This window comes from Balaenoptera physalus (assembly GCF_965194825.1).
Source record: "Balaenoptera physalus genome assembly, chromosome: 7".
NCBI lineage: Eukaryota > Metazoa > Chordata > Mammalia > Artiodactyla > Balaenopteridae > Balaenoptera > Balaenoptera physalus.
Window position 1 is genome coordinate 54,830,973 of NC_138886.1, and position 12,202 is coordinate 54,843,174.

Sequence of the window (12,202 nt, forward strand, 5' to 3'; positions counted from 1 at the left end):
TGCAGGCATAGCTTTATGAACTGCTTAGGAAAACCTCAAATAGTATATACACTTTAGACATTTAAAGAAATCTCCATATTCCCTAACCTTTGAGCTCACTGAAATAACAAAATACTTTATAATCTCTCCCATAGCATGTTGCTGGGCTGGAAGAACCATGGGTCTCACACCTCAAATTCTCAGGTCTAATGAGGAGTCTGAACCATCCATAAATGAAATGATATATCTGTGAAAAATGCAGAATTGTGGCAACTGCCTGAATGAACATCTTTGATAGATATGAACGTAAATTGGGTCAATTTACGCCAAAGCTGAACTGTTTTAATAGTCTATTGAAATTTGACCTGTCAAATCTGAGTACAATTGAGAGATTAACATAGCTTTCACATTTTAAAGTAGATACTTGGCATATTGCACTGGGAGGAAGCAGGGAGGGACTAAATCCTTGATACCGACAAACAACTTTAACATTCTTATTTGGACACTCATGTCCACAGAAACCAAATACATTTTTTGTGTGGAGCCAGAGGGGCTAGAAGCCGATGAAGACAACTTGCCCTTTGAAAATTACAGAATCTTAGACCAGAGGGCACCTAGAAAGTCATCACATTCATTCCCTACCTTCAGGTCACTCTTCCCAATTCCTAATGATTTGTGAAGAATAATCAAAAACCTCTTTCTGTAACCCAGTTCAACTTTATGATCTAACCCCAAGTCCTCTCCTCACACAAAGCAGCCCCCTACCGTAGCTGCCCCCCAAGTTCCTCCACTATAGGGAGGGGAAGTTGCCTCTCTGCCAGCCTTACCTAAACTCAGAATGAAAAAGAAACATTTGCAGAATTAAAATGCGCATTTTTCCCATTATGCCTTTATGTCAAAATGATGCTTACCGAGTAATTTAAAGATGGGTTACAAATCTGGGATTAATGATTATTCCTCTTTAAAGTTAAGAATAGCTAATAATAATAGCTAACATACTACTATGTGCTTTACACATAGTAAGATCTTTATGGATATTATTTCATTTCATCTTCACAGCAATGCTATGACATAAGCATCATTTTTCTCATTGTGCCTGCATTGCAGATGAGGAAGCAGCAGCACAGTGGGCATAAATAGGTTGCCTAAGGCCATACAGCTCATGAGTGGAAGAGGGGGCATTCAGAGCCGGCAGCCTGGCCCAGGGTCCGTGCCCTTAACCATTGTACTACACTGCCTCTGAGCAGGGTAGGAGACAGGGAAGCAAATGGAATGATTTGTTAAGATCACTTTTAGGTCAGTGATTCTACAATTCTAACTTTGCTTTACCTGGCTAAAGTAAAGTACTTCCACCTTAACAGCCACAGAAATACTATACATCCCTTGAGCAAAGCTGGGGGCAATGACAGAGTGCTTAAAACAGCACGGTCAGTGTGTGTGACTCAATAACCATTCTGTTCACCAACAGCAAAGTTACTTCTATTCTACTAATGTCACATTAACCTCCTTTCCTGCCAAGTGCAGGCCTAAACAGGCCTGCAGTTTTCATTTTAGTTCACTCCCTGGGGAGAAACTTTTATTTGTCAAAGCAGATTCCTGCCACACATAAGTAATCTAAGAAACTAGCTGATTTCTAAAATATGGCTTCTTTATATGACTACCAAGTATACATTCCCCCAAGATAAATGACAAAAGGAGAAGTGATAATTAACATGCTTGGGAATGGGGGACGGAAAAGATTTCTATTTTAGATCTTGAGACTACAACGGCTGTGGACAACTTCTGATCTCCCTGCAGCTCAGCCTGACGTCAATGGAAAGGGGACTGAGTGAGAACTGTGCCTCTGAGCAGCTTCCAAAGGAGTGGTCTTAAGAATATAAAGTCTACTAAGTTGCTCAACATGGTGTAGCATAAGTGTTTGAAAACAAGTGTGCTATTCTGCTCCAGCTGAAGTGGGCAGGGTTGGAAGAGGCTGTTCTACTCAGGGCCCTTTTGTGAGTGGCGATTACGCAATTTAACCGTGTCCCCATACTCTTTGTAAAGTGTGAATCAAATTTTCTGTCAGGAAATAGTATTTTCCACACCCGTGTAGAGAATAATTTAAAAAACCCCAGTGGCTTGCCAGTTTTTACAGCTTCTGGCTCTATATGACGAGGGAACATGCAGTTTTTTTGCCTAAAGTCCTATGCCAATCTCCACATGCCAGGAGATGAAGCTCTGTGGGTGATTGCTTCTTGGTAAAACTGATATCCATCACCTTTTATGCCCTTCAGCAGAGATGAATCCATGGCTAGAAAGTCTCCAGCTCCTGTGACATTCCCTCCCCAAACTTAGGCTGTTGGAAGAGGAATACGGTGCCCAACTTCTCTGATGGTGCACCCCTTCAGTAGAAGACTACTGAGCATGCCCATCATAAATGCACATTCATTTTTATATAACTTATGTACCCATGGTACTGTCCATGCCAGGTACATTATAAAACATACATAAAAGAGCCATTTTAAAAGAACACAAGAAAAATAGACAAAATTATAGATTTTCTTCCTGCACTAAAATGGATATCCATCCTCCACTTTGGAGTCCCCTGATCTAACCCAATCCTCTCATTTTATAGATGAAGACACTCAGCTCAAAGAGGTAAAATTACTTCTACTGGGAGTCACCAAGTTCAACTAGAACCCACACATCTTGACCCTAGATCAGTACTCCTTGAAGGTTCTCAACATCGATCTGTGCTACCTCACCTCAGGACATTTGGAAGAACATAAGGTCTCTGGGTTTGTCATAATGCCTGGGTGTGGCATTGGCACACATGAGTGTGGGTCAGGAATGCTAAACACCTACAATCCAGAGAACAGTCCTCCACACAAAGAAACCTCTAGTCCACAAGATGGGCTTCCCTTTCCCAATAGAAACGTCATCAGTGACGAGTCTCTGTTATTCTCAATGCACCAGCTCTTGGATTCTTATAAGTCACATTCATTCCATTTCACTTTTCTCTACAACCTTCATCATAACAGTCATCAGAAAGACTCATGGCTAGAGGCTTTGTAGAATTCCTACCTCTCTGCTAGGGTTTTTTTGTTTTTTTGGTTTTTTTAAATTTATTTATTTATTTTTGGCTGCGTTGGGTCTTCATTGCTGTGTGAGGGCTTTCTCTAGTTGCGGTGCGTGGGCTTCTCATTGCAGTGGCTTCTCTTGCTGCGGAGCACGGGCTCTAGGCATGCGGGCTTCAGTAGTTGTGGCACACGGGCTCAACAGTTGTGGCTCGTGGGCTCTAGAGCACAGGCTCAGTAGTTGTGGCGCATGGGCTTAGTTGCTCCGCGGCATGTGGGATCCTCCCGGACCAGGGCTTGAACCCGTGTCCCCTCATTGGCAGGCAGACTCTCAACCACTGCGCCACCAGGGAAGTCTCTCTGCAAGGGTTCCTTAACCTTGGTACTACTGACATTTGGGGCTGGATAATTCTTTGTGTGGGGAGTTCTCCTGTGCATTTCAGATGTTTAGCAGCATCCCTGACCCCTATCCACCAGAATCCAGTAACATCTCCCCAGTATGACAACCAAAATATCTGCAGGCATTGCCAAAACCACCCACAGTTGAGAACCACTGCTCTGGACCAAAACTGCAAATAAGAAATCTACACAGGCATAAGGAGATGAGACACCCCATCACCTCATCCTTAATTTTTTCTGTCGATATCAGTCTATGGCTTGGTGTGAAGTTAGGGTACACCGTTCACAGAATGTAAGGATGATGTTTTGTTCAGCTTGGTATCTCCAGTGCTAGGACAATGCCTGGCACGTAGCAGGCGCACCGTAAGTATTTACTGAATGAAAGAAGCCTTCTTCAGAACAATACATACCTTAGTTAGCTCAAGCCTTAATAAATGAGCCTAATTCCAGTAACAGAAGTCCCAAAGACCTTCTTGAGAAAACATCAGAAAGCACCTATTATGATAGCTTTGTAATATATAAAAGATCTGTGGTGTGGTTAATCATTCCATCTTTGAGCAACCCAACCAGAAAGTAACCATCAGATTATCATGCCAGTTGTTATCAGTGAAGTTTGGCATCCAATTGCCTTTCCTATTTTGTGGTAGCCTTAAGTTTATCTTAACATCCCTCTGTATTATCTGGGAAAGCACTTGAATTGCCAGTCTGAAAACAGGGCTTTGCAACATGCTTTGAATTAGAATAGAATTTCAAAGTTGGCCTACTTAAATTCATATCTAGCAAGCTATTTATGACTGCTAGGCAGGAATATTTTTTTTAAGAGCAAACTTTAGTAAGCTGCCCTGGGGAATTTTTTTCTCTTATCTTGGGATTCTACAATCCAGAAAACCTCAGTCTTCAGTTTAAAAATAAGCAAGGCCCCCTAGAAAATGGAAACCTCAAAATACAGAAAGAAATACAACACTTATCCTGCTAGTCCGGGGAGGAAGGGGCTCCTACAGGCCCACACCAGGCTCCAGGTCTTGATGAAGCTTCATTGCCCCGTCCTATTTTCCACTGCTCTGGTCAAGCAGTGTCCTCATGGTCTCACCAATAAGCCATGAGTCATCTCAGTTATGGGCCTTTTCTCATGTTGGCCCCCACCTGGAATGTTCCCCATTTCCCTCTCTCAAGGTAAACTCCATATACCCTTACCTTCCCTCATCCAGGAAGCCAACTCCAACACCGCCAGCTCTCACAGACAGTCCTCTACTTGGAGTTGCTACCATACTTATAATCTGTACCACACATTTCCCCACTTAAGTAAATGCTATCTTAGAAGGTTCAGCTGTGGCTTCCTTTGGATTAAATTGGTCTCCCCAACGAGACTAAATTCCCTGGGCATCTACGAAACCCACATCCCACCAGCATCTGGCTCAATCCTGGCCACATGGTGACTGCTCAATAAAAACTTGTGTACAGAGCTATTCCAGATTGTGCTAAATGTATGAATCTGTGCCCTATTCTTTATGTACATTTCTTCTGGATTCCATGTAATTATGTAAATTCAAGGTCCACTGGGCCCAACTCTAACAAAACCCACAAAATGAATTCTCATTGGGATGGCTTTGGGCAGTGAGCTTTCCAGCAGACTCCTAAGACAGAGTTTCCCTGAGGAGGTTTCCTTCACACTCGGTGCAGAAAGAGACCTACCAAGCTTTGCCACAATCCTGCCAATCCCTTATTTTGCAAGGAAAGAGACATTGTGTCACTTAACTGTCAGCTCACAACACCAGGTGGTGGGATAAAAGGGTATGCTGCCTTGGTTAAAGTTAGCCCTTAAGAACAAAGGTCACACCAGACACACTGATGGTAGGCATGTAAAATGGTGTAGTAACTTTGGAAAACAATTTGGCAATTTATTAAAAAGTTAAACATCACACCCATTAGGATGGCTCTAATAAAAAAAAAAAGATTTTTTTAACAGAAAATAACAACCTTTGGGGAGGATGTGGAGAAATTAAAACCTTGGTGCAGCACTATGGAAAATAGTATGGAGGTTCCTCAAAAAATTAAACATAGAAATACCATATGATCCAGCAAAACCATTTCTGGGTATTTACACAAACAATTGAAGGCAGGGTCTCAAAGAGACATCTGTACACCCAAGTTCATAGCAGCATTATCCACAACAGTCAAAAGTTGGAAGCAACCTAAGCATCCACGGATGAATGGATAAACAAAATGAGTCATATACATACAACGGAATACTATTCAACCTTAAAAAGAAAGGAAATTCTGACACATAGTACAACATGGGTGAACCTTGAGGACATTATGCTAAGTGTAGTAAGTCAGTCACAAAAAGACAAATACTGTTATGTTTCCACTTACATGGGTACCTAGAGTAGTCAAATTCGTAGAGACAGAAAGTAGAATGGTGGTTGTTGGGGGCTGAGGGGGAGGGAGAATGGGGAATTGTTACTCAATGAGTATAGAGTTTTAGTTTTGCAAGAAGAAAAGAGTTCTGGGTATTGGTTGCACAACAATGTGGATGTATTTAACAGTACTGAACTGTACACTTAATGGTTATTATGGTAAATTTTGTGTTCTGTGCATTTTACCATAATTAAAATTTTAAGAAAAATTTTTACACTTAAGCATAAATTTACCCAGCAATCCCACTCTTAGATATCTACCCAGGAGAAATGAAAGCATACATCCACAGAAAGATCCATATGTGAATGTCCGTAGCAACGCTATTCATAACAGCCCAAAACTGAAAACAACCCAAATATCCACCAATTGATAAATGGATAAATAAAATGTGGTATATCCATACAATGGAATATTATTGAATATAGAAAGAATTAAATACTGATACTCGCTCCAACAGGATGAATATTAAAAACATTTTGCTAAGAGAAAGAAATCAGACACAAAAGACCACATATCATATGATTCCATTTGCATGAAATGCCCAGAAGAGACAAATCCACAGAGACAAAGAATAGATTAATGGTTGCCTGAGACTGGGAGTAGGAACAAGGATTAACTGTAAACATAAAGGAGCAATTTTATTGGCGGGACGGACATGTTCTAAAGCTGGATTATGGTCATAGTTGCACAATTCTACAAATTTACCTTAAGTCATTGGATTGCATGCTTCTGTGCATGGTGTTGAGTTGAAAAAGAAAACAGACCTCAATAAAAAAATTAAGCATAAAAACAAATAATAAGGGTCACTGATCTGCTTTCTTCACGAACGGACTTCCATCTCTTTTCTCCCCCAGTGGCTGAATTTTAGGAGCTTCTTCTGATGGGCCCCTTCATTTCAGAACCATACTTGTTATTGATCACACCTTGGAAAGGAGGATGGATCATCAAATCTATTCATTCCTTCCATAAGCAAATATTTACTGAGGCACTATGCTGGGTACTTGGGGCAAAAAAGGGAAAAAGGCAGATGTGATCCCTTGCGGTCCCAGGGCTGAGAGTTACAGACACAAAAGCGGGCAAAATAAGACAGTGTGATATATTCTACAATAGGGGAACACACAGGTGTGACAGGGCATACGGTGGGGCACCTCACCTTAATTTCGATATCAGGGGATCCTGAAGAAACTCTCAAGTGAGGTCTGAAAAGCAAGTATGGAAACAAAGATGAGCCAGGGAAGAGGAATAGTTTTCCATGCAGAGGGAACAGCAGGTGCAAAGGCCTAGAGGCCAGAGAAATGGAACATTTGGAGAAGTGATGCTATTCAGTCATAGTGTGAGAAGTGAAGAGTAGGAAAATAAATTTGGGGAAAGTAAACAGGGGTCAGATCATAAAGATCCTCACAGGTACATTAAGGAGTTTGAGCTTTGTCCTAAGTGGTATGGGGAGGCAATAAAATGTTTTCAGCAAGTGAATAACATGACAAAATTTGGAGTTCGCTGGAGATAAAATGTTGAGGAGTCAAAACTAGAAGCAGGAAGTTCCTTTAGGAGGCTGCTATAGATTGATGCTGGGCTGGGCCTGAGAAGAGACAGCAGCTGCCATGACAAAAATATCTGCCTGCATGGAAGGTGGCTTATGAATGGACATGCGATCTGTCCATTCACGGGTAGGCTTCAGAATAAAGTATAAGGTCCTCCTGCAGCTAACCATATTAAGGTACTTATTCTAGCCCTTTCTCCTCCAGCTCTTTCCTTTGATTCAGACACTCCCCTTAGCCTGCCTAATCCCTATGCATTCTTGATTTCTCAGTTTAGAAGCCATTCCTCCAGAAAGCCATCTGTGACAACCCCTGACAGCCACATTCTAGGCTAGAAGCCTCTCCTATACACTCCCTTTGAAACATGTGCTTATTCTCTACACAGCATGTACTATATCCCTCTGCAATGCAAATGCCCAAATACTGATCTGTTTTATCGCTAAATGTGTGTTATCCAATAGAACTTTCTATAATGGCAATATTTTATATCTGTGCTGTCCAATATGGTAGCCATCAGCTACATGTAAGCACTTACAGTAGCCATCAGCTACACGTAAGCTAGCGTGACTAAGGAACAGAACGTTTAATTTTATTTAATTTTATTAATTTACGTTTAGATTTACATAGCCACATGTGGCTATCATATTGGAAAGCACAGCACGACACATTATAGTCTGTAAACACAGGCACTGTATCTTTTCACTGCTGAAACTCTGGCATATATAAAAGCATGGGGTACATAATAGGAACTTAATAAATATACAAATACTTATATAATAAATAAGTAATACAGACAGGCTCAGACTGCCATAATTATATGCATTCATTCATTCAACAAACACTTATCAAGCACTTAGAAAGTTCCCAGTACTGTTCTAGATACCAGGGTTACAGATCAAATACCCTGCTTTTGTGGCGCTTACACTTTAATGGGAAGACAGAAAATAAACATTAAGCAAAACAAAAATAAACAATTTCGGAGAGAGGTGTTATGAAAAAAAAAATAAAGCAAAGTAAAGGGATAGAGAGTAATGGAGAGAGTATGTGCTGGTTTTAATGATACTTTATCTCACTAATAGTATTTGCCAGAGCCTCTGCTGCCCCAGCATTCTAACACATATCAAACAAAACTCATGATGAAAGTTAATGGAACAAACTTTAACAGAAAGTAAGATAATTGCTCAGAAATAAATTCTGCTCTCTGATCATCTTGTCATAAAAGCTTTCAAGTATGCATTTTTGTGGAAAGAAGGCAGTGGCAAAATTGACCCATATTCTGTTTCAGAGCTATTAATGTGTCAAATGGTTAGCCCCAGCAGGCAGAGAATTTCTGCAAACTCTGGGGGAAACATCTTCTGAATTACCCAGTGTCACAACATGTGTCAGAACCAGCAGACAATCAAAATCTCCACCTGCAGCATGTATCTTCTGTTTTGTAATTTAATTTACTCCACATTTACTGAGCATCTCCCTAAGTGTGAGGGACAGGAACCTACTAGTGCCTGCGCTCCAAGAGCTCCCACACCAGGAAGAAAAAGAGAAACCACACATTAAAAAAAAAAAAAAAAAAAAAGACAACTTGAGCAGAGCATGTTACACCATTTTCTTTCTTTTGGTTTTCATTTAGCTTCTGAATGTTCTTTATCCTTGGTCATAAAATCTCCAAGAATGCTGTATCCTTTCCTAAAACCAAAATTATTTCATAATTCAGCATCTTGCATAAAAGGAAATTTCCCTTAGCTACTGCAGCATCTAACACCATTGGGATTACAAATCATGTAGCTGGGAAACATGTCAGAATATAAAGTTCATTTCGTATGCTGGGAAAAAAATTGTAAGGCTGGTCAACAGCATGTAACTTATGTTAATCACTTACCCAAGAGGAGATTCCCCAACAGAATCATCTGGAATTTAAAAATATTTGCCCACCTCTCCTGGTTGTGAGAACTAGGTGAAACAGGGCAGGACAGCACTCTGTAGTTTTAAAAGCCCTGTATAAATGGTCATTCGAAAAAAATGATGATTCTTGCTCTCATAGCACTAGTTGACCGGTACACAGGTAAGCCAATATTCAAACACAGAGAAGATAGATTAAAAACTTGGCCTCATGCAGATAGAGGCAAAACTTCACTGAAATGACCTCCAGCATCCTTGTTGGAAGAGAGGATTAATATGCAAGCAAATAAATCTATGTGCAAACCCTCCCACCACACCTCTGAAATTCTCCAGTTAGAACTGAGCTAAATTTCTGCATGCACAGTCACGGGTCATACGTTTGCCAGTGAAGGGACAGGAAAGACATGCATGTGTGTGTGTGCACATATAAATAAATATGTGCGTGTATATTATATATACACTCACTTTCAGGTGGGAAGGGAGTTCACTTCTTTTGTTAATTATGATGGCACGCTTTTGTGGAGGTTGACAAATCAGTTACCATTTACGATGAAGAAAAAGTATGTTTGGACTTCTCTGGTGGCACAGTGGTTAGGAATCTGCCTGCCAATGCAGGGGACACGGGTTCGATCCCTGGTCCAGGAAGATCCCACATGCTGCTGAGCAACTAAGCCCATGTGCCACAACTACTGAGCCTGCCCTCTAGAACCCACGAGCCACAACTACTGAAGCCCGCGCACTTAGAGCCCATGCTCCGCAACAAGAGAAGCCACTGCAATGAGAAGCCCGTGCACCGCAATGAAGAGTAGCCCCCGCTTGCTGCAGCTAGAGAAAGCCTGTGCACCGCAACTAGAGAAAGCCTGTGCGCAACAATGAAGACCCAACTCAGACAAAATTAATTAATTAATTAATTTAAAAAATTAATTAAAAAAAGAAAAGAAAAAGTATGTTTGGTCTTATTACCACTCTACTAAGAAAAGATTCCTGGATTTTCCAATGCTCTACTTTCATCTTCCAAGCATCAAAAACCCTGAAGCTTCACTATAATGCCATTGCCTGGGTGTATACCATGGAATCATCTTTCTATGATTCAGTTTTGATGCACTGAATGTTCCCGTCATCAGCATCCATTTCCAATACCTACTGAAAGCTCTAGACTCTGAAAACAGGTCTGTGTTACTACTTCAAAGTTTCCTCACGACACTGTGTTACTACAAAGTCATGTTCCAGCTCTCAATGTTTGTTTTCTTCAATAGTATGACAATACTTAGTTGGTATTTGCCTGCCTTTAAAAGAAAGATGAACTTAGTTGTTTTCAAAATCCTTTTCTTAAAACTGTTCTGCAATATAGGGATAGACACAGGAGAATTAAAAAATCAAAAATAAGGTTCTAATGCAATTCTAAATTCAAATATAATCCTCATTTTGATGCTGGACTCCATGTTGTTTGGTGTGATGGTCCCATTGCAGCCTTCCTAATGTTTGAGAAAATCATGTCCACATAAATTCATTACATATGCTCAGAGAAGATTGTTTTTTAAAAAAAATCTTTTGACTTTTCCTTCTATTTAAATAGACAGATGCCAGGGCAGTTTTTCTTCCCTAGTTCTAAATTAATTCCATGCAAGGAGAAAATGTGGGTTGAATTGGCAAACGCATTGGACTTAGAGAGCCCCACCAGGGTTCTGAAGGAAGGCTACAGAGAGCCAAGTTCAGCTGTCACATACAAGTTCACTGTGATGCATACCTGGTTGTTCTTTGTTTTTAGTCCTATCTCAGTATTTCTATGATTTCTAGTATACCCTCAGTCCAATGTGGTCGAGGACTTAGGTTTCAAAACTCTTTATATGTTCCTGCTAAGTTTATTCTTACTAAAGCTATGGATCTGTAAATATCCATTTTCTATCTGATGAGCAGGATGTGGGGGAGGGGGCTGTCACAACAAGAAGAGATGAAGCAGACAAAGAATGTCAGATGCATTGTATTAAAAATCAAAACTCCTCCTCTCTTGAATGGCAAATTGGAATCGATCTGATCCGCACAACAGCCTAAGAGAATGGAGACCTCAGTACATTAAACAACGAACATTCAAAGGGGAACAGAGCCACACTAAGGGGACTGCTGCTGCCAGGAGCCGAGGCGCTGGAAAATGTGCTACTAAAGCAAACAAAGGAGAGGGTGATGTTTCCCAAGTGTCCCCCAGTTTGCTTTTGTCAGGTGATCTCTACCACTCCCACGGAACAATAAAGAGGGTCTGGAAATGGGAAGCAGGGCACCAGAGTGAGTGGTTCGTGAGCACAAAAGTGGTCAACCCAAGAAGCCAAAGAGAACTTTCATGCTTCAGAAAAATTGTGCAGGGAAACACACAGAGCACAGATGTGACTCATTCACTTGGCTCAGACCTGATACCTGTTTGTAAGCCATTAGCCACAAAAGCATTGTGGCATTAAAAAAAATTATTTAGCCTTCTACCCCATGACAACTGTCAATATAGGGCCTCTTACCCTAAACATGGACAGGCAAGTGACTCCTTCCAAAAAGGGGGCAACATTGGCAGAAATTTCTAAGAGGGAAAATCTTCAAGGGTATGCACCCACATAACAGTGCTCAGCATGGACTGTCCTTGTGTCTGAAAGTAGCACCCTTCTCTAAAGAGAACAAGAAATGTCATTTGGTTCTAAGGCAGGCCACTTGCAGTATCCTCATCCCGTACAGTTCCTTCTTTTTTTTTTTTTTTTTTTTTTTTTTAAATATTTTTTTTTTAATTTATTTATTCATTTATTTAATTTTTGGCTGCATTGGGTCTTTGCTGCTGCCCGCGGGCTTTCTCTAGTTGCAGTGAGCGGGGGCTACTCTTTGTTGCGGGGCGCAGGCTTCTCATTGTGGTGGCTTCTCTTGTTGCAGAGCACAGGCTCT

General features: G+C 40.9%; 1 protein-coding gene and 1 long non-coding RNA gene across 6 annotated transcripts in view; one reads left to right on the forward strand and one right to left on the reverse strand.

Annotated features, from left to right (window-relative positions):
- GLIS3 (GLIS family zinc finger 3) overlaps window positions 1–12,202 on the reverse strand; it is a 507,022-nt gene that overhangs the window by 401,183 nt on the left and 93,637 nt on the right. The gene's annotated exons all lie outside the window — the stretch shown is intronic.
- The window catches only part of LOC309665017, a 28,611-nt gene continuing 19,278 nt past the window's right edge, over window positions 2,870–12,202 (forward strand). The window contains exon 1 of the long non-coding RNA XR_014266159.1: window positions 2,870–11,995. This is a non-coding gene — a long non-coding RNA (uncharacterized lncRNA). The remainder of the gene's footprint in view (window positions 11,996–12,202) is intronic.